This window comes from Cyprinus carpio, chromosome A19 (assembly GCF_018340385.1).
Source record: "Cyprinus carpio isolate SPL01 chromosome A19, ASM1834038v1, whole genome shotgun sequence".
NCBI classification, from domain to species: domain Eukaryota; kingdom Metazoa; phylum Chordata; class Actinopteri; order Cypriniformes; family Cyprinidae; genus Cyprinus; species Cyprinus carpio.
In genome coordinates, this window is record NC_056590.1 from 7,152,569 (window position 1) to 7,172,344 (window position 19,776).

The following is a 19,776-nucleotide window of genomic DNA, read 5'->3' on the forward strand; positions in this document are numbered from 1 at the left end:
TAAAGTTGTTTTATCAATATATATATAATATATATATATTACACATGAAAAGAAAAAATTAATTGCATTTTTCACAATGCAACATCTCAAAGTGTCATTTGTCAAGTGGCTCTGGTTGTTCTGGAGGGTTTCTGGAGCTACAGCTTCATCCTGAGAGACTCTGTCAGTCTGTCATTAAACTGTAAGTGTCTGCAGCAGACTGTTGTTGAACTGAAATACAGATCAACATTTCATTCATGAGTCCCTGGGGCTGTTTTCTGCTTCAAGAGACTGAAGAACTCAAAGTTGGTTAAGAGTTTGCTGACCTACAGTACAATGTTTAGTTCATCTACTGCCCCCTACTGGACATCACTGGAGATCTGAAATAGCGTCTAGATTTAGATTAAAACTTTGGAATAATTTCTGTACAACATATCAGAATGTAACTTTCATGTGGGCTGTTTTTATTTTATGCTGTCATTGATCATTTAACAGACATGAAAAGTGCATAAAGTGCTTTAGCTTCTCATGAGACTGACATTAGGAACATTAATGCTCTTCCTTTACTAATTCAAACAATTACAAAATACTCCTAATGCAAGTGATCGTGTACGAATATAGTATAAAGCAAATAAATGAATGATAGTAGATTTTTAGGTTGTATGCATAGTGTTTTATTTCTATTCAAACTGATATTTCATGTTAATTCATTTTGCTAAAAAAATAAATAAAAATAAAAGCTTTAAAACACTTGAGCTTGTCCAGAGTGTAACTTCCCACGGCCAGCAGAGGGCATGACCAGCACTGACACTCAGAACATCAGCTGCAGAAGAAGAAGAACAGAACAACAGCAGCTCAGAATTTGAATGCATGTCAGTGTGAGTGTGAAGCACACAAACACACACAAGCGAACAGAACTGAAGGTTTTCTCGGTGCTGTGGGACAGACATGAGCCTGTTCTGAACATTAGCTCAGTTACTCACATACTGAAACATAAACTCAGCTGCAGATGCAGTTTAACAAATAATACAGTTATTAATGCAGGACACATGAACTGTAATAAAACAATAAGCAGCAGTTGTTTTATTATGGTTAATGCAAACTGTGTTATACAAAACTTTCACATAAGCAAAGTAAAGAAAAAATACAAAATAGTTCAACAAGTAATCAATAAACTAAAAAAAAAGAAAAAATCATAAAAAAAAATAAAACAAGACTTAAGACAATTGTGAACTGTGTTAGAGAATGCTTTTAATCTTTTCAGAATTGGAGCAAACTTTTCATTAAAATTGATTTTGCACAAATATGTCTGGAAGTCTAAAACATCTTTTCTTTTTGGTTTGAAATGTAGTTCAAACCTGGAAATAAATGCAAGCAAATTTGTAACAAGAGAGTGTGATAATCATGTTTTATTTAGAAATTTTGTCTGAAAATGATAAAAAAAGAAAGAAAAAGATAATACTAATAATATAAGTAAAAGAGATTATTCAGTTCTTGCACTTTTCACGTAAAACAAATACATTTTCATTTAAATTAAAAATACATATAGGCCTATAGTTAAAATTTATTATATAGTTTATTTATGTATTATAGAATTTTACAAAGATAATTAATTACAGATTAAAACATTCTCAGATTCACTTAAATCTATAAATAAGAAATATATATTTACAAAGATAATTATGTTTTCTTATTATTATGTCAGCTTAGTGCCGGTGTCATAAAAACAGCAACAATAACATCAGCAAAAAAATAAAATAAAAATAAAATAAAATGATATATATATACTATATATATGTATCAAAAAATTTTAATGTGAAAAAAAATATATAGGCTACATATTTATTCTTTATATATATATATATAGATACTATATCCATGATATATATATTTATATACTATACACCATTAAAAACTTTTGAAAATAGAAATAACAATATAAATAATATAAAATATATTAACAGAATAAACAGAACGTCTAATGTTTAAGCTGTATGCTAGATAAAAAAATATAGAGAAGATAGTCATAAAGAGTGCATTTCATCAGATTGTATGTGGTTCCGGTATTCAGGGGTTTGTGAGTTTAATGAAAAGCTAACAATTAAGTAAATCATAAAAATGTAAGAATAAAATACATCATTTTAAAATCAATCCAAATAAAAAAATTAAATATTTTATTTGTTTACCTGCATGACATGTGACCATAAACAATGACAAAGAGACAAATAGCTAACATTTAATTATTAAAATATTTTTAGGCTACATGTAATCCGTTACTCAGCACCGGAAGTCAGTTTTTTCTCAGGTCCACACAGGTGTTTGTTTTAATAAGGACATCAATCATTTAAAAACTATTTGTTGTTTTTTGTTATATATTTGTTTAAAATAAACGCCTCGTGGTTATGCACTCCATTTCAAAGAAACGCGAAGCCTCGGCGGTTCCTGTCACATATATTTAATTTACCAAACTTAACAGACTTCAGGGCGTGTCGTTTATTTATTTAATTTACCAGTCGTGATGGAGTTCAGGGCGTGTATTATTGAGTGGGGTGTGCGTGCTCCGCCGAACTGGGCCGGTGGTGCGTGTTTCTCCACCCGTTTCCATTCGCCCAACCCCCTCTTACCACAAAAGCCCGCCCTTCTTCAGTCCGAGCAACCGAACGTGATTACACCCCCTTACGCGGCGTCACGCGCGTCATCACGGGACTTGTAGTCCGCGGCGTGAAGAATCCAAACGCGCGCCGCGCGCTTAGAAACTACAAGCCCCAACCGTCACCACGCCCATCCAATCTGAATATGTGGGAGGGGAGCGTCCGCCCACAAAAGCCACAGCAATTTTTTTTAGCGTGCCTCAAACGCAATTGTGCACCAAAAAAGCGAATCCGGGAGTGAATTCATCCGATTAATTCTCACATACACGATACATCCGGGATATAAAAAAAGCGGAGCGGAATAGCCCTGGCGCGATGGTTCGGCACTCACAGATATTTAAATAGAAGTGGGTGGGCCTTCGCGCAGACGGAGCTCTCTGACAGATCCGCGCAGGGATATTATTAACTCTAACGGATCTAACAGCGCGGATAAGATTCGCTTTGGGACCGCAGCCGTTCGACCCGACCCTCACGGACTCGCCTGGCATTTTGTGCTCCGTTATTGACGGGTGTTTTTGCATTGGCACCGCCCTTCCTGGCGGGGTGGGTCCGTGCGTCAGAGCTGCGCCACAGTCTGCGGCCGCTGGAGAAAATAGGGCCGTCCTTCTGCTGGGCTGCTGCCTGCCTTCTGCCTGCCTTCCACGGCGTCCGGCCTTTTTTCTCTTAATTTTATCTCCTCTTAAACAACTCCTCTCCGGGTTTCATTAATGCGGAATGAGTGGTACGTACCCTCCCCTCCTTATGCGTCTCCACCCCTTAATTCTCCATGCGTGCGTCTGTGCCATCCATCCATCGCTGTCCCCTCACTTTCATACAGGATCTGCTGTTTATCTGTGCCTATTGATCAGTTTGGGGTCTTGTGCAATGCCTGTAAGGGACTGGAGAGCATGCTTTGATGTGTTTAGAGGTCTAGGAGGTTTTGCATTATTAAACCAGATCTTTTTATCATGCTTTGCATTGCACATTATATCCAAAACCAAAACTCTCTCTTTCTCTTACAACACACTACTTTCATAACATAAGAAGAAGGAAGCCATGGCCACAGATGGGGGGAAAGCCGGCGGAGCTGAAGCCGGGACGAAAGGGAAAAGTTCTGGATCGCAGGTATCACAAATGCCAAGTTTGACTCAGACAGTGTCTCTGAAGTGCCCACTTGTTTCTGCACCAGAAGCACTTCCTGATTATTGCAGGGTGCACAGTTACACGCACTCACACTGTTCCTGTCTTAACCTGTTACGCTTCGCAATACTTCGATAACACATTTGAGAACTGGGACAAACGTTTCATTAGAATGATTTTGCACAAGCACGCAATGGTGTCCTAAAGTCTAAAACTGCATTTCAGATTTTTAAATAAAGTCTAAAACTGCAAATTCCCTTTTTATAATCTACTAATTAAACCAACAAATAAACTGAAAATCTTAAGACAGAGAGAGATGATGGCATCAAATAAAAGATAAAAAAAAAAAAAAACACTCAAGAATCTTCTTTACTAACTAAATTACTAATTAAATGTAACCAAATTTGTGACAACAGTGCATGATAATTCATGTATTATAACACCAGCTCCATTAAAGCAAAAATAAATAAATAATAAGAAAAATACATTCTCAAATTCTTGTACGTTTCACTCAAATAATATAATGACATATTATGTATAATATATATTTATAATATGTAAAATAATATAAATTAAAGCAAAAATTAAACAAGTAAAATTAAATAAATAATATATAAATTAATAAAATCAAATAAAAATTCTCAAATATAGTAAATAATAGTAGGGGGTAACGGGGTTCAGAACATAAAATAAAAAATTCTCAGATAATGAGAGAAATAATTGTTTTCACTTAATATTTATATTCATATATATATATTCATATGAATACGAATATTTCTGCGGGGGGTGTTTGGTGGTCATGTCAGCGGGGGTCCGATTGCCTGCTTGTCCATTAAGAAAAAATTTATATAAAGTACAAATAAGGTAGTAAGGGGGTGCAGAGATCGTGAGTTGCAGAGGTCAGTCGTGGTTGGGTATGGTAGTGGTCTCTGGGTCTTGTATTTAATGATAAAGAAATGCAAAATAATTTTTTGTGTAAAACAAAAATTGCACGTCAGACCCAGTACTTCTTAGCTACTAAAATATTATAAAGACGAATATGAGCAAATAGCAAAATAACTATTTTCAATTCTTATTTCACTTAAATATATTTAATCTTTGTAAACAATATATATGTATACTATATATATCATAATATATATATTAATATATATATATAGGTATATTATTATATATTCAGCGGGGGGGGTATGGGTCGTGTGACATTTATAAATAATTATAAATAATATAAATAAGATATATTGTAAATATTAAACATTGTTTGTCATGGAAAATATTTTAGAATCAATATCACTAGTGATTAAACACTTTTTAACACCAAAAAACTTAAAAATTTATATATTTTAAAATATAAAACATAGTTTTAAAAGAAAAACCTTCTCTGAGCACATCCCTCATCACTAGTGTTTCAAGAGCTTTTGCAGCCCACTGTTCTGTGAACACCATTTTGTGGTGGGTAGTATTTACCTGTGAACCCGCCCACATCTGCTGACACTGACAATGAGTTTTTTGGAGTGAGTTTGTCTCTGGAGGCCTCGATTGTGAAATGGAGAGACTGTGGTTCACACGCCCACTTACTCTTCCTGTGAACCCGCCCACATCTGCTGACACTGACATCTCACTGTGTGTGTGTGTGTGTGTGTGTGTGTAGGATGCACAGCCGTCTCCTCTCGCAATGCTTGCAGCGACGTGCAGTAAAATAGGCGGTGTTGGCGGCGAGGGTCAGGCGGCCACGCAACAGCAGATAATAATCGACCCCAACCAGGGTCTGCTTCAGCTCCAGAACCCCAACGCAGCAGCTCGAGCTGGTCCTCCTGCACACCTAACAGGCAACGGCTTGGCAGATCATAGCCACTGTTCCCCCTGCCGCTGCACCAAGGACGTCAAGTTGATGAGCAGGTGGGGGCCAATGAGGGCGCAGCGGGGCGAAAGGTCAAGTTGATGAGTTCGAATAATGCACCTGGCTCACAGCAGCAGCAGCAGCAGTTTCAGATCATCCAGGTGCAGAATCTGCCGAACTCATCGGGCGGGATCCAGTATCAAGTCATCCCACACCTTCAGACCGCCGACGGACAGCAGATCCAAATAAGCCCTAGTAACCACCAAAGGCGGCCTTAAGCGTCCAGACCCGAACAGTAGTTCCAGCTCATTTCCACCGGAAACAACCAAGCCATTCCCTGGCCACGCCCCAAAGGGCGGGAGTCAACCACGCGGCATCGTCGCGCAAAACCAGACGATTCCGCTTCAAATCAGGCCGTCGTTTCCTTTGCAGCTGCAAACCATTCAGGGTACGCAAGGGCCTATGGTGACCACGCTACCCATTAACCTCGGTGGCATGACTTTCGCGCTTCCGGTTATCAATAACGTAGCAGGGGGCGGAGCTTCGGTTCAACTCGTCCAATCGGGCGACGGAAGCATTTCCAACGGAAACCAAGCGAGCACAGCAGAATCCACCGGCGTTTCGACGTTCACGACGACCAGCGATACGATCATCGCGGCGGATGCTACAGCGTCCGCCGAAACTGAGAGCCAGAAAGAGGGTCAGCCGGGCGAGTCGGACGCCCAGACATCCCACTCAATACAACCACAATCCAGCCCAAGTCCAACCACCCCCACCAAATCCACCAATCAAAATCCCAAATCATCAATTCCAAATCCCACGCAATCCGGTTCTCCAGCAGATCCAGATCCAGTCGCCCCAACACCAGGTAGTCCAGGGCTCCATACAGATCCAGCCCGGCCAGACTTTACAACCGATGCAGCAGAACCTTCAGCTGCAGGCCTTCCAGAATCCCACGCAGGTTCTGATCCGGACGCCCACATCTCACTCAGCCGCGTGTCAGATCATCTGGCAGACCGTCCAGGTGCAGCCATGGCGTCGAACCCAAGCAGCCGACGCTACCTTCACCCCATATCGCCCAACCGAAACCCGGTGGACCTCCAAGCAGATCGCCCCGCTGACGCTCGGTGGGTCGCCCATCACGCTCAGCGCCGCCCAGCTGTCCTCTGGGACCGGGGTGCAGACGGTGAACATCGCAGGTTTGGGGGCGGCTGGAGTCCAGGTGCAGGGCGTCCCGCTCACCATCACCGGCGTGCAAGGTAAGCCCCTCCCACCAGTCATGTGACACCTAGTGAAGAAGAACAGTTATGTGCATAAATAATTTAACCATTTATTTGGAATTAATGCACAGTACTCAGTTGAATTCATTTAAACGTTTGGACTGAGTTGGTGAGTCTCATAAATAATCATGTTCATGATCATCCCAAAATCAGTTTGTGCCAGCAAATGAAGCCTGTGTTTAAAACTAAACATTTTTTGCATTTTGACAATTAAGCACATTTTTGGACAAGTTTGGACATTGCATTTTTGTGTAATTAGCATTAGTCTCTGATTCTCATTAGATATTTTCATTCATTAAATAATTTAATTAAACCTTTCTGTAATACAGTGATCCTTTTATTTAAATAAGAAAAAAAAAAAAAAAAATTACAAACAATATATAAACACAAAGTGTAATTAATTAATAAATTAAAAATAAAAAAATAAAAAAATTAAAAAAATTAATAAGTGATTAATAAAAAATATTTTAATTTTTTTATATTATAGTAGTTAGTATGAAGCAGGGTTATTATAGTTAACTAAAACTAAAACCTTTTTAAAAAAAAAACTTGTTACTTGAAATAAAATGAACTTTAAATGAAATAAAGTAAAATAGTTTTAAAAATAAAATATATATTTCAGCTAGTTGCCAAGGCAACATTTCTCAGTTTCTTTTAGTTTAACATAATGTATTAAAATAACTAAAACTGAAATGGAAATAAAATTAGAAAATCTAAATCAAAATAAATCTAAACAAATAATAAAAATACATAAGCAAAATTACAAAAACAAATAACTCTAAATAGTTGTATTTAAAATAGAAATAATACAAATAATAAAAAATACACAAGCAAAATAACAAAAAAAACATTTAATTTAAAAATATTTAAAAAATTTAATCTTTTAAATATATTTAAATAATTTACATATAAAAAATCAAAAATAAAATATAAAAACATTAAACTTTGAGTAACATTTCTCATTTTCATTTGGTTTAACTAAAATAACTAAAACTGAAATAAAAATTAATACAAATTATATAGACATATTTATTTAAAAAAAAACTAATAAAAATGACAAAAACAAACACAATTACTAAAACTAGCTAAAATGAAAACAGAAAATGTAAAAATAAAAATGTAAATGCAAAAGTATTTATTTATTTGTTTATGTATTTATTTATTACAATAATGACAATTTTGCCAGGAAAATAATGGTTCTAAAATTAGGCCTCATTTAAACATTAAAGACAATTTTGCCAGGAAAATAATGGTTCTAAAATTAGGCCTCATTTAAACTGGAAAATTATAACTATAATTATAAATTATCACTTTGTTTTTGAGGAGAAATTTTATCTGGAATAAGCTATTAATAGGTGTTACAATAATTATCACAAATTGAACCACATATATACAAAATGTAAAATGTTGAACAGTAGCATGAAATGTAGTTGTGTGTGTTTCCATAAACTCTTTATTACTCATGAAGTAAAATGAGTCAGAGTCTGAATGTTGTTTCCAAATGCTTCGTAAGGTGTCAGATTTCAGACACTTTGTTATTTAGGACACTTGCTTTTTGAGGTCTAAATGATATTTCCCAAAACTTCCCAAAAACCATTGACGTTCGAACAGTTCTCAGAGTGATTTAATCAACTGTGCTGTTTGTGAATTCCCACAGGTCAGCAGCAGGGTCAAGAGGGGGTCAAAGTTCAGTCGGCCCCGGTGACGGTCACCGTTGGCAACATCAGCAGCACGACCCTGAACGCAGTGAGTCCAGACCAGATGGGGCAGGTCCAGAGCCCGTCGGACCAGGAGGGTCAGCCCAGCAAGAGGCTGCGCAGGGTGGCCTGCTCCTGCCCCAACTGCAGGGACGGAGAGGGGAGGTACGTCCAGAAATGTAATATGAGAGAAACCGGGCTTAGACATTAAACCGGGGGATCCAAAGACTTGCACACCGTTTATTTTTTTATTTATTTTTTATTTTATGATGTTTTTTTAGCAGTTAAGTGTGGAAACTTGTTTCTGCCAGAGGATTAAAAAGAATTAATAATTAAAAAAAAGGTAATTTTGACTTTTTGTCTCACAATTCTGACTTGTTTTCTCGCAATTGCATTTATATCTCATCTCTCTCTCGTTTATAAATCAGAATTATGAGAAAAAAAGTCAAAATTGAGAGATAAAAACCTAGAATTCATAGAAAAGTAAAAATTGTAAGATATAAACAGGATTATGAGGGGAAAAAGTCACAATTGAGCATAAATAAAAACATAATAACAAAAAATAAAAAGACATAATTACAAAAAATAAACACACAAAAACAAAAAATAAATAATAATATAAACACAATAAACTCATAATTATAAGATATAAACTCAGGGAAAATCATAAGATTTAAATGTCAGAATTATGAGATATCAACTCAGGACTCGGTGAGATATAAAACGCAGAGTTATGGCATAAAACTCAGCAATTATGAGATATAACTCCGCATGATAAGCTATAAGTCAATTATGATATCTAAACTCATAGGTTACTAAGATTTTATAATGTCAGACATTTATGATATATAAACTCAGACTTGTGTGAGAGTATAACCTCAGAATCATGCAGCTATAAAACTCAGAATTATGAGATATACACCCATCAGAATTAATGAGATATAAACTCAGAATTTATTGCTAAACTCAGAGTTATGCAGATAAAATCAGAGGTATAAGATATAATGTGAGAATTATGAGAGATAAACTCAGATTTGTGAGATATAACCTCAGAATTATGAGATATAAACTCAGACTTGTGAGATATAAACTCAGAGTTATGGCATAAACTCAGAATTATGAGATATAAACTCAGAATTATAAGATATAATGTCAGAATTATGAGATATAAACTCAGAGTTATGGCAAATCATCTAAAACCTCAGAATTATGAGATATAAACTCAGAATTAGAATGATTATAATGGAGTCAGCATTATGAGACATCAAAATCAGAGTTATAAGATAATAATGGTCAGAATTATGAGATATAAACTCAGCACTGGTGAATTATAAAACGCTCAATTATGAGATATAACCTCAGAATTATGAGATATAAACTCAGAATTTAGAGATATACCTCAGAAATTATGCTATATAAACTCAGAATATGGCAGAAAAACTCAACTTTGAGATGAGTATAAAACTCGGAGTTATAAGATTATACAAGATATAAACACAAAATATAAACAGACATAAACTCAAAATAAAAACACAAACTCATTAACAAAAAGATAGAAATTATGAGAGATAAACTCAGAGTTTTATAAGATATAATGTCAGACATTAGAGATATCAACTCAGAAAACTTTATGAGATTAATCCTCAGAATTATGAGATATAAAAGACTAAGAATTATAAGATATAATGTCAGAATTATGAGATATAAACTCAGACTTGTGACATAAAAAATCGCATAAACTCAGAATTATGATATATAAACTCAGACTTACTCCTCATAATTATGAGATATAAACTCAGAATTATAAGATATAATGTCAGAATTAATAAACTCAGAATTATGAGACATAAACTCATAATTATAAGATATAAACTCAGAATTATAAGATATAATGTCAGAATTATGAGATATAAACTCAGAATTATAAGATATAATGTCAGAATTATGAGATATAAACTCAGAATTATGGCATAAACTCAGAATTATAAGATATAAACTCAGAATTATAAGATATAATGTCAGAATTATGAGATTTAAACTCAGACTTGTGAGATATAAACTCAGAATTATGGCATGAACTCAGAATTATAATGTAAACTCAGAATTATGAGGAAAAAACTCAGAATTTATGTAAAACTTAGAATTGTGAGATATAATGTAAACCAAAAACTAAGAATTAAAAAATGTAAAAATTGAGAGATATAAACTCAGAATTATGATATAAACTCAGAATTATGATGTAAACTCAGAATTATGAGGAAAAAATGTAAAAATTGAGAGATATAAACTCAGAATTATGATGTAAACTCAGAATTATGAGAAAAGGCCAGAATTGTGAGATATAAACTAAGGATTATATATATATATATCATAATATATGATATAACTATTATATATATATATGAGATAAAACGCAGATATATATATCATAAAGGCCACACAGACAATATATATATACAGGTACTATAAGTGTTAAAAGTCTCTTTAGTGGGTTATAATTTGTGTTTTGACCAGCTAAAGCTAATTTTTAATGATCATTTCTCTGTAATCTGACAGAAATAACAGTGACCCGTCAAAGAAGAAGCAGCACGTGTGTCACATGGAGGGCTGCGGGAAGGTTTACGGCAAAACGTCTCACCTGAGGGCTCACCTGCGCTGATACAACCGGGATGAGAGACCGTTCGTCTGCAACTGGATCTTCTGCGGGAAGCGCTTCACCAGGAGCGACGAGCTTCAGCGGCATCGCAGGACGCATACAGGTGCGCAAACCATCACACACGAGCACACAAAGACATGCACAGCAGGAAGAAAATCAGCATGAGTGTGTTTATATCCACCGGGCTGATTAACCAATCACAGGTACTCTCAGCTCCAGAAATACAGCACAGACAAATACAGGTTAAAAGTTCATTTTTCACAAGACATATCTATTGATTTAATTTATACTTCATGGTACTGAATGAAATATGTTTTTTTTTTTTTTTTAAATGCACTAATTTAAATTCAATTATTAGACCTCAAGAATTTTGTAGGTCATTTCAAGGCCTATTTTATGCCATTGTATATTTCACCATTTTTTTTTTACCATTTTGTGTATATAAGATCATATTTGAGGTAATTTTTTACCACATTTAACATTTCACACTCCATAATTATTTATAATCATTATGATTAAATTATTGATTGCTACATTTCATTATGCCTTTGGTTATTTTGTGATATATATTGATTTATTTTATATTGTCAGCATCATTTTATTTCAAAGGTGTATTATTTTTTTTTTTTTTTAGGTCTATTTCATATAATTTTTCCATGTTAAATAAATTAATTTCACTCTTTTATTTATTCATGATAACATTTAATTTATTTCATTTTTTAAATTAATATTTTTGCATTTATTTCATTTTTTATTTACTTTTATTTAGTGCAATATTCTATAACATTTATTATTTTACAAAATGTATATTCTATAATATAATATAGGAATATATATATATAGTATATATATATATATATATATATATATATATATATATAAATTATAGAATATCCCATTTTAGAATGTATGAAAATTATATATATATACTATATATATATATCTATAATATAGATACACACATTTTAAAGTGCATTAAAATTGAAAACTTATTATCCTTGAAAAAAAAAAAACATAAAAAATTACACTAATCCCAAACAAATAAACGCAACCATTAAAAAAAAAAAAATATTGTACACATTTAATTATATACATTAACTTCTTTTTCATACGTGTGTGTGTTTGTACACTAGCCTTATAGATATTATGTACACATTATTGTAATAGTAGCATATACATTAACTTCTTTTTCAGATTTTATATACAGTCAGCCATGAATGTAGCCATTGTTGCTGAAATGGCATTAAAACGTGAATAAAATAAATATACAGTAAGCCATCTTGGATCATTTTTTTTCTCTGCACTAGTAGCATATATATATATATATATATATATAATATATATCGTTATAGATATACTATATGGTCATTTTTGCCATCATTAAATTGTAAATATCAGTATTATATCAGCAGTAGGCCACCCTGATCTTTAGATATCTTTTTTAAAAAACCAAAACAATCCAACAAAAAAACTAGTGTCTTTTCTTGCTCCGATCTGAATAAACGAATGATTGTCTCCGTCCCGATCAGGTGAGAAGAGGTTCGAGTGTCCGGAGTGCTCCAAGAGGTTCATGCGCAGCGACCACCTGTCAAAGCACATCAAAACCCACCAGAACAAAAAAGGTGGGGCGGCACTTACCATTATCACCACAGAAGAGATGGAGGAGGAGGTGGACGAGGCGCTGGGCTCGCCGAGGATCGTCACCGTGGCGACGCTCTCGCAGGATTCGAACCCGGCCACGCCCACCACTTCAAACAATTTAGAGGAGGAGTTCGAGTAAGTCGAGTTTTTTCCTCCAAAAATGATCGGCTGAAAGCACCACGATATTGTTTGTCGGTTTGTTTGTATGTTGACTTGTTTATGTTCTTCATTCTTTTTCTATCGACGATGGACAGCTGTTTGAGCGCACTCGATTTTTTTCATATGGAAATTTAATACTATCAAATATTATGACAGAATAATCTAATGGAAATAGTATGAGGTGTTGAGAGACGCGTTGAACGATGGCGTTTGTTTTGTTACGAGTAGCACAAGACGTACTGAAGTTCCCAGATGCTCCTGAAGATGTCGCTATGCACAAAAATAATATATATATCTGTTTCAAAGTGGTTTGTATGGAAACTTGTTTACGCCACAGGATAAAAAATAAAAAAAGGTAATTATGATTTCTTTTTTTTAATCTCACGATTCTGACTTTTTTCTCATAATTCTGAGTTTATATTTCGCAATTCTACCTTTTTCTTTGAATTTAGTTTATATTTCACAATTCAGATTTTTCTCTGAATTCTGAGTTTATATCTCATAATTCTGACTTTTTTCTCATAATTCTAAGTTTATATTTCGCAAATTTTACTTTTAAATCTTGATTTTATTTTTCACAATTCTAAAATTTTCTTTTAATTCTGAGTTTATATCTCGTAATTCTGACTTTCTGAATTTTGATGTTTAATATCTCATAATTCTTATTTTTTCACCATATTCTAAGTTCTATTCGCAAATTTTTTTTGCTTTGAATTCTGAGCTTTATATCTTTGCGGATTACATATTTGTTTTCCTTGGATCTTAGGTTTATATTTCACAATTCTGATTTTTGTGTTTAAATCTTTTGTATTATCAACGCTAATTCCTAAATTTTTCTTTCACTTCTGATAGTGTTGAGTATCATCGTAATTCATTTTTTTTTCAGCAGTTGGTTGTTTTTTTTTTTTTTTTTTTTTTCTGCCATGAAATAAAAACAAATAAAAAGGTACTTTTCGACTTTTTTTATCTCACGGCTCAGACCTTTTTTTCAAAATTTATATCTTTCAATTCAGATTTTTTTTTTCACACATGCAGGAAAAAAGTCAGAATTATGAGATGAAATCGTAGAATTGCGAGAAAAATAGTTCGAATTGCAATATAAACTTCAGAATTGCGAGACAAAAAGGTCAGAATTATGAGATACAAATGTAGAATTGCAAAAAAGGACTGAATTGTGATAACAACTTGAAATTGCAAAGTAGTCTGAATTGTTAAGATAAAAAGTCGCAAATACCCTTTTTATTTATTTTTTTACCCTGTAGTGGAAACAAGCATCTGTAGGTTTCAGATGGAAAGTCGGGGATGAGAATCTCAAAGCTTCACGCGACGGTCTGTGGGTTTCCGTACGATCCGGCTAGAAAGATGAGCACCTGACGGGTCTTTAGTACACGATTAGAGCCGCAGCACAAGCTAGAAAGCGACGCTGTCTGTGATTGGAGCGTGTCGCGAAGCGTCAGCCAATCACGGCCTCGCATTCAGAGCGTTTAGAATTCAGGCATATATAATAATATAACCGATGATTCAGCAGTCAAACTTTTATGTAGGAGAAACGAGATTATAAAGACGGGCTATTTAAAGAAAAGCACATTAGATTTACAAATAATGCATTCCAGTTACGATTTCTTTAAATAGAATAAAAAAAATAATAATAATAAACGAGAAAGAAAACAATCTAGCTTTCTGAGACATGCTATGTTAAACGAAAGCAATACTTTAAAGACAATCTTTACCATGTTTACATTACCGAGGGGTAGAATAGGTTTAAGAAAAAAACACCTGGAGAAGTTCTCTCTGATCTCAAGTCATATAAACTGTACTCTGATGCCTTAACAAACATTGCAGTACCACTACGTTACGGCAGGGCGGGGGAACGTGGGGCTTCGACTGTGTTTTCAGACATATTCGTGTGCAGGAGACCGCGTTTAGCTTTTTATACACGATGGCGAACACTGTGGAAGCGAGCGACTGTCCGCTTCAGCCCTCGTGAAGATCCCTTGACCCGCGTCCATGTGTCCTCCTGTCGCCCGTCGACTTTCTTGCGCTCTCCAAAGAGATTCGACCCCGTCACGTGCACCGACTCCCTCTAAAACGCTCCCTCTGCCCCCACAGGTCACGGCAAACCCACAAACAAACCACTAAAACAATTAAAATATTTAGAAATCTTGATGAAATCTCTTACTCACTTATTCATGAGTTTCATTTCATTTCGAGCCCGGTTTTCGTTCCCACACGGCACGAGTAACGTTACATGCCGCCTGTGCGTTTGCGTGTGCGCGCGTGTCTAATTTATTATTTATCCTTCTATTATTATTAGTATTTGCTAATGTGTATTGTGCGCTGTTAATGCAGAGATATGACGTGCTGCATGGTTCATTTCCGCTAACGATCTCTATTTAGTAACGATCTGTTATTTCTAAACGTGGTCCTTTTAGAAGTAAAACCATGGCTTTTCATTTATCTGATGTTTTTCGCACCATGACGTGTTTCAAAAGGAGAAAAAAAAAGTTTAAAAAGAAATTGTTGATACCAAACAATTATAAATAGATGTTTTTTGGTAATATTTTCTGTGGCGAGCAATTTTCTTTAATATTTTTCTAGTGCACCCTCATTTGTAAATCATTTTTCTAAGATGTTCCTTTGTCCTCTGGCATTTGATAATGGTTTTTTTGCCAGGTTAGCCTGAAAGGCTGCAGTTTATTGATATTTTTAAAATAACTTTGGTACATAACACTTGAAATTAAAGTGAGTAATTCTGTGAAAAACAAAAAAGAGGAAAAAGAAAAAAACTTTGCCTGCATAACACAAGTAAATAAAACTGACTAAAACTTTCCATGTCCATGATCTAACACTTCAAATCCTTTATTTCATTTCATTTACATCATTTACATCAAGATAAACAATTTAAACATTTTTTACTGTTTTGTCAACATTAGTCACCTACTTTAGTTAATGATTACAAATACATCTTAAAGAAGTAGTTCACCCAAAAATGTTGAGAATTTACTCCCCCTCAGGTCATCCAAGATGTAGATGAGTATGTTTCTTCATCAGATTTAGAGAAATGTAACATTGCATTACTTGCTCACCATTGGATGCTCTGCAGTGAATGGGTGCCGTCAGAATGAGAGTCCAAACAGCTGATAAAACATCCACAATAATCCGACACACTCCTGTCCAGCTGTTAGTTATAAAAACGTGTTTAAAAGTGAAATAAATCCATCAAGACGTTTTAACATAAAATGCTAAAGTACATTTTGCTAATGTTCCTATTAAGTTATAAAAACGTGTTTAAAAGTGTTTTTTTTTTTTTTTTTTTTTTTTTAATGTTACGGGAAAATTCCATTTTATCGTTTTGCAAACAACTTTTTGGAATTTTTGAAAATTTGAATTTGAAGATTAGGGTAAATTGAACTTAGTTTGTCTTCTAGGAAACATGCAAGTATCTTCTGTAGCTCCTCAATAGCTTCAGAACTGAAGAAAAAAATAAAAAATATCAAAAATAACCAAAAATAATCTTCATTAAAAGTGTATCAAAAACTTATCAGAACTTTTCAATTGTATTACATTTTTATAAATTCAACTTTTATTTTATCTTGCGGACTATATGTAAACGTCTTCTGTGTGAAATATCTTATTCAGGTCAGTATGAAATAAAAAATGACATGTATTTTGTATGATCCCTCTTATTTCGGTAAAATAACATTTAGCAGATTCTGCAAGCTGTATGTAATCTTTTGACCTGAACTGTACATCATAAATACGTTAGAGGCTTAATAAGAGCAAGTCATAAAAGAGCCTGGTCAAAGAGATTTAAGAGTATGCAGACTGTCACTGCATATATTGGGATGGAGGGAGTTCCCTCGACGAGGGGCCACAAAACTACAAGTTCCTGCTCCCATGGTGTTCAAGCGTATATGCATATATATAGAATATATATAGTCAGTATATTATATATATATATGATATTATATAGCTCTTATTAAAGCCTATAGCCAAAACTACAAGTTCCTGCTCCCAATATATACAAGAAAATAAGAATAAATATATAAAAGAAATTGAAAGAGAATATATGAGAATTAGTTAATGAAAATAGATAAGTGAGAGGTGAAGATCTGAGAGTGTGTGAAGGAGTATAGATGAGGAGTAGGTTGTGAAAGTTGTGAAGTGCCTTAAATGTGAGAAGTAAAATTTTAAAATCGATGCAATACTTCACTGGGACCCTTAGCTGTTATAAATTCACTGTAAACCACAGCTTCATGGGGCTTACTGCTTTTATAAAACGGTTATTCCATATACGTAGTAAGGTTTCACAAAATAAAACACAGCAAATAAAGTGTAATGACATTAATAAAAACAGTATCCTTCCACCAAACAATATAGTTCCTCAGACTCAGTTGTGGTTGCAACAAAGTGGTTGTTAAGCAACAGACAAACGTAAACAAAGGTGTGTATTTGTATATATTGAACAAACCCCTAATATAAAGTAGTATAATGAAAAATGCTTGAAATGTCATGTGACCTTGCTTGCACAGTCATGTGAACAACACAATGCTGTCATTCTGATCTCCCACAGGGCATGAAAAGAACTTCATAATCTCTTCATCTCTGTGGTATGTCAGGAGTGAAGGATGACAGTGTGGAGGTGGAGGATGGGGAGATAGTTTCCCCAAAAGGCGGCTCTCTTTTGTTCTTGTCTCGTTGATTGACACCCTCTGTACCTGCAGTGCACACCAAAGGGAACTTTATCCCTTCATTTGACACGTCTCAACAGTTTGTTTTTCATACTTAACAATCTATCACAAACATACAGAAAAGTTAGCACCTCACACATAATACACTACTAAAAACATTGGTGTTCATATTTAATACTGTAGGATAAACAGATAATGAGATACATATTCTGTACCTAGTTCTATCTATCTATCTATCTATCTATCTATCTATCTATCTATCTAACTATCTATCTATCTATCTAGTCTGGTCTATCTATCTATCTATTGTCCTGTACTAATAGTATCCATCTATATATCTATCTGTGCCATCTGTGTCTGTCGATCTAATCTTCAATCGATCTATCTCTATATCTATCTATCTGTTGTCCTGTCCTGTCTGTCCTGCTATCCTATCTATCTATCGAAAAAAAACTTATCTATCTATTGTCTATCTATCTATCGATCTATTCTATCTATCTATCCTCTCTGTCTGTCTGTCTGTCTGTCTGTCTGTCTGTCTATCTATCTATCTATCTATCTCTACTATCTTCTATCTATCTATCTCTCTGTCTTGCTCTGTCTGTCCTGTGCTGTCTGTCTTTGTCTGTCTGTCTATCTAGCTATCGATCTATCTATGTCTAATCTATCTATCTATCTATCTCTCTGTCTGTCTTTCTGTCTATCTAATCTATCCTATCTATCCTACTATTCTATCATTATCTATATCTACTATCTATCCCTATCTATCTATCTATTCATTCTCGCATTCTGTTGTCTGTCTGTCTATCTATCTATCTATCTATCTATCTATCATGCTATTGTCTATCTATCGATCTATCTATCTACTATCTAGCTATCTAGCTATCTATCTACTATCTATTGTCTATCTATCTATCTTATCTATCCGAGTCTATCTTCTATTGTGTCTATCTATCTATCTATCTATCATCTATCTAGCTATCTATCTAGCTATCTTCTATCTATTGCCTGTCTGTCGTATTATCTATCTATCTATCTATCTATCTATCATCTATCTATCTATCTAGCTATCTATCGATCACTCTATCCATCTGGTTGTCTGTCTGTCTATCTATCTATCTATCGATCTATCTCTATCTATTGTCTAGCTATCTATCTATCTATCTATCTGTCTATCTATCTATCTATCTATCCTATCTATCTATCTATCTATTGTCTGTCTATCTATCTAGCTATCTATCTATCTATCTATCCATGCTGTGTGTCGTCTGTCTATCTTCTTCTTCTATCTATCTATCTATCTATCTATCTATCTATCTACTTTATTGTCTGTCTGTCTCTTCTATCTATCTATCGATCTATCTATCTAGCTAGCTATCTATTGTCGGCTATCTATCTATCGATCTATCGATCTATCTATCTTATCTATGCGGTTGTCTATCTATCTGTCTATCTAATCTATCTATCTATCTATCGTCTATCTATTGTCTGTCTATTCTATCTATCTATCTAGTGTCTGGTCTATCTATCTATCTATTTGTGTCTGTCTATATATCTATATATCTAGCTATCTATTCTAGCTGGCTATCTATCTATCTATCTATCTAGCTAGCATCTATCTATCTGTCTGTCTGTCTGTCGGTCTCGCTTCTATATCTATCCATCCTATCTATCTATCGGTCCCTGTAATGTCTGTCTGTCCTGTCTATCTATCTGTCTATCCTATCTATCTATCTATTTATCTATCTATATATCTCGGGCTGTTCTCACTATCTATCCATCTGTGGTCGTATCTGTCTGTCTATCTATCTATCTATCTATCTATCTATCTATCTATGGTATCTATCTATCGATCTATCTATCGTATCTATCTATCTATCTATCTATCTATCTATCTATCTACTGTAGTATTATCTATCTAGCTATCTATTATCTATACTATCTATCTATCTATCTATTGTCCTGTCTGTCTGTCTGTCTGTCTGTCTATCTATCTACTATCTATGTCTGTCTGGGTCTGTTGTCTGTATATCTATGTTCTGTCTGTCTATATATCTTCTATT

At 34.3% G+C, this 19,776-nt stretch overlaps 1 pseudogene; it reads left to right on the forward strand.

The window, feature by feature from the left end:
• The first annotated feature begins 3,299 nt into the window (after positions 1-3,299).
• On the forward strand, positions 3,300-13,002 carry LOC109090277 (annotated as a pseudogene).
• Positions 13,003-19,776: the final 6,774 nt, after the last annotated feature.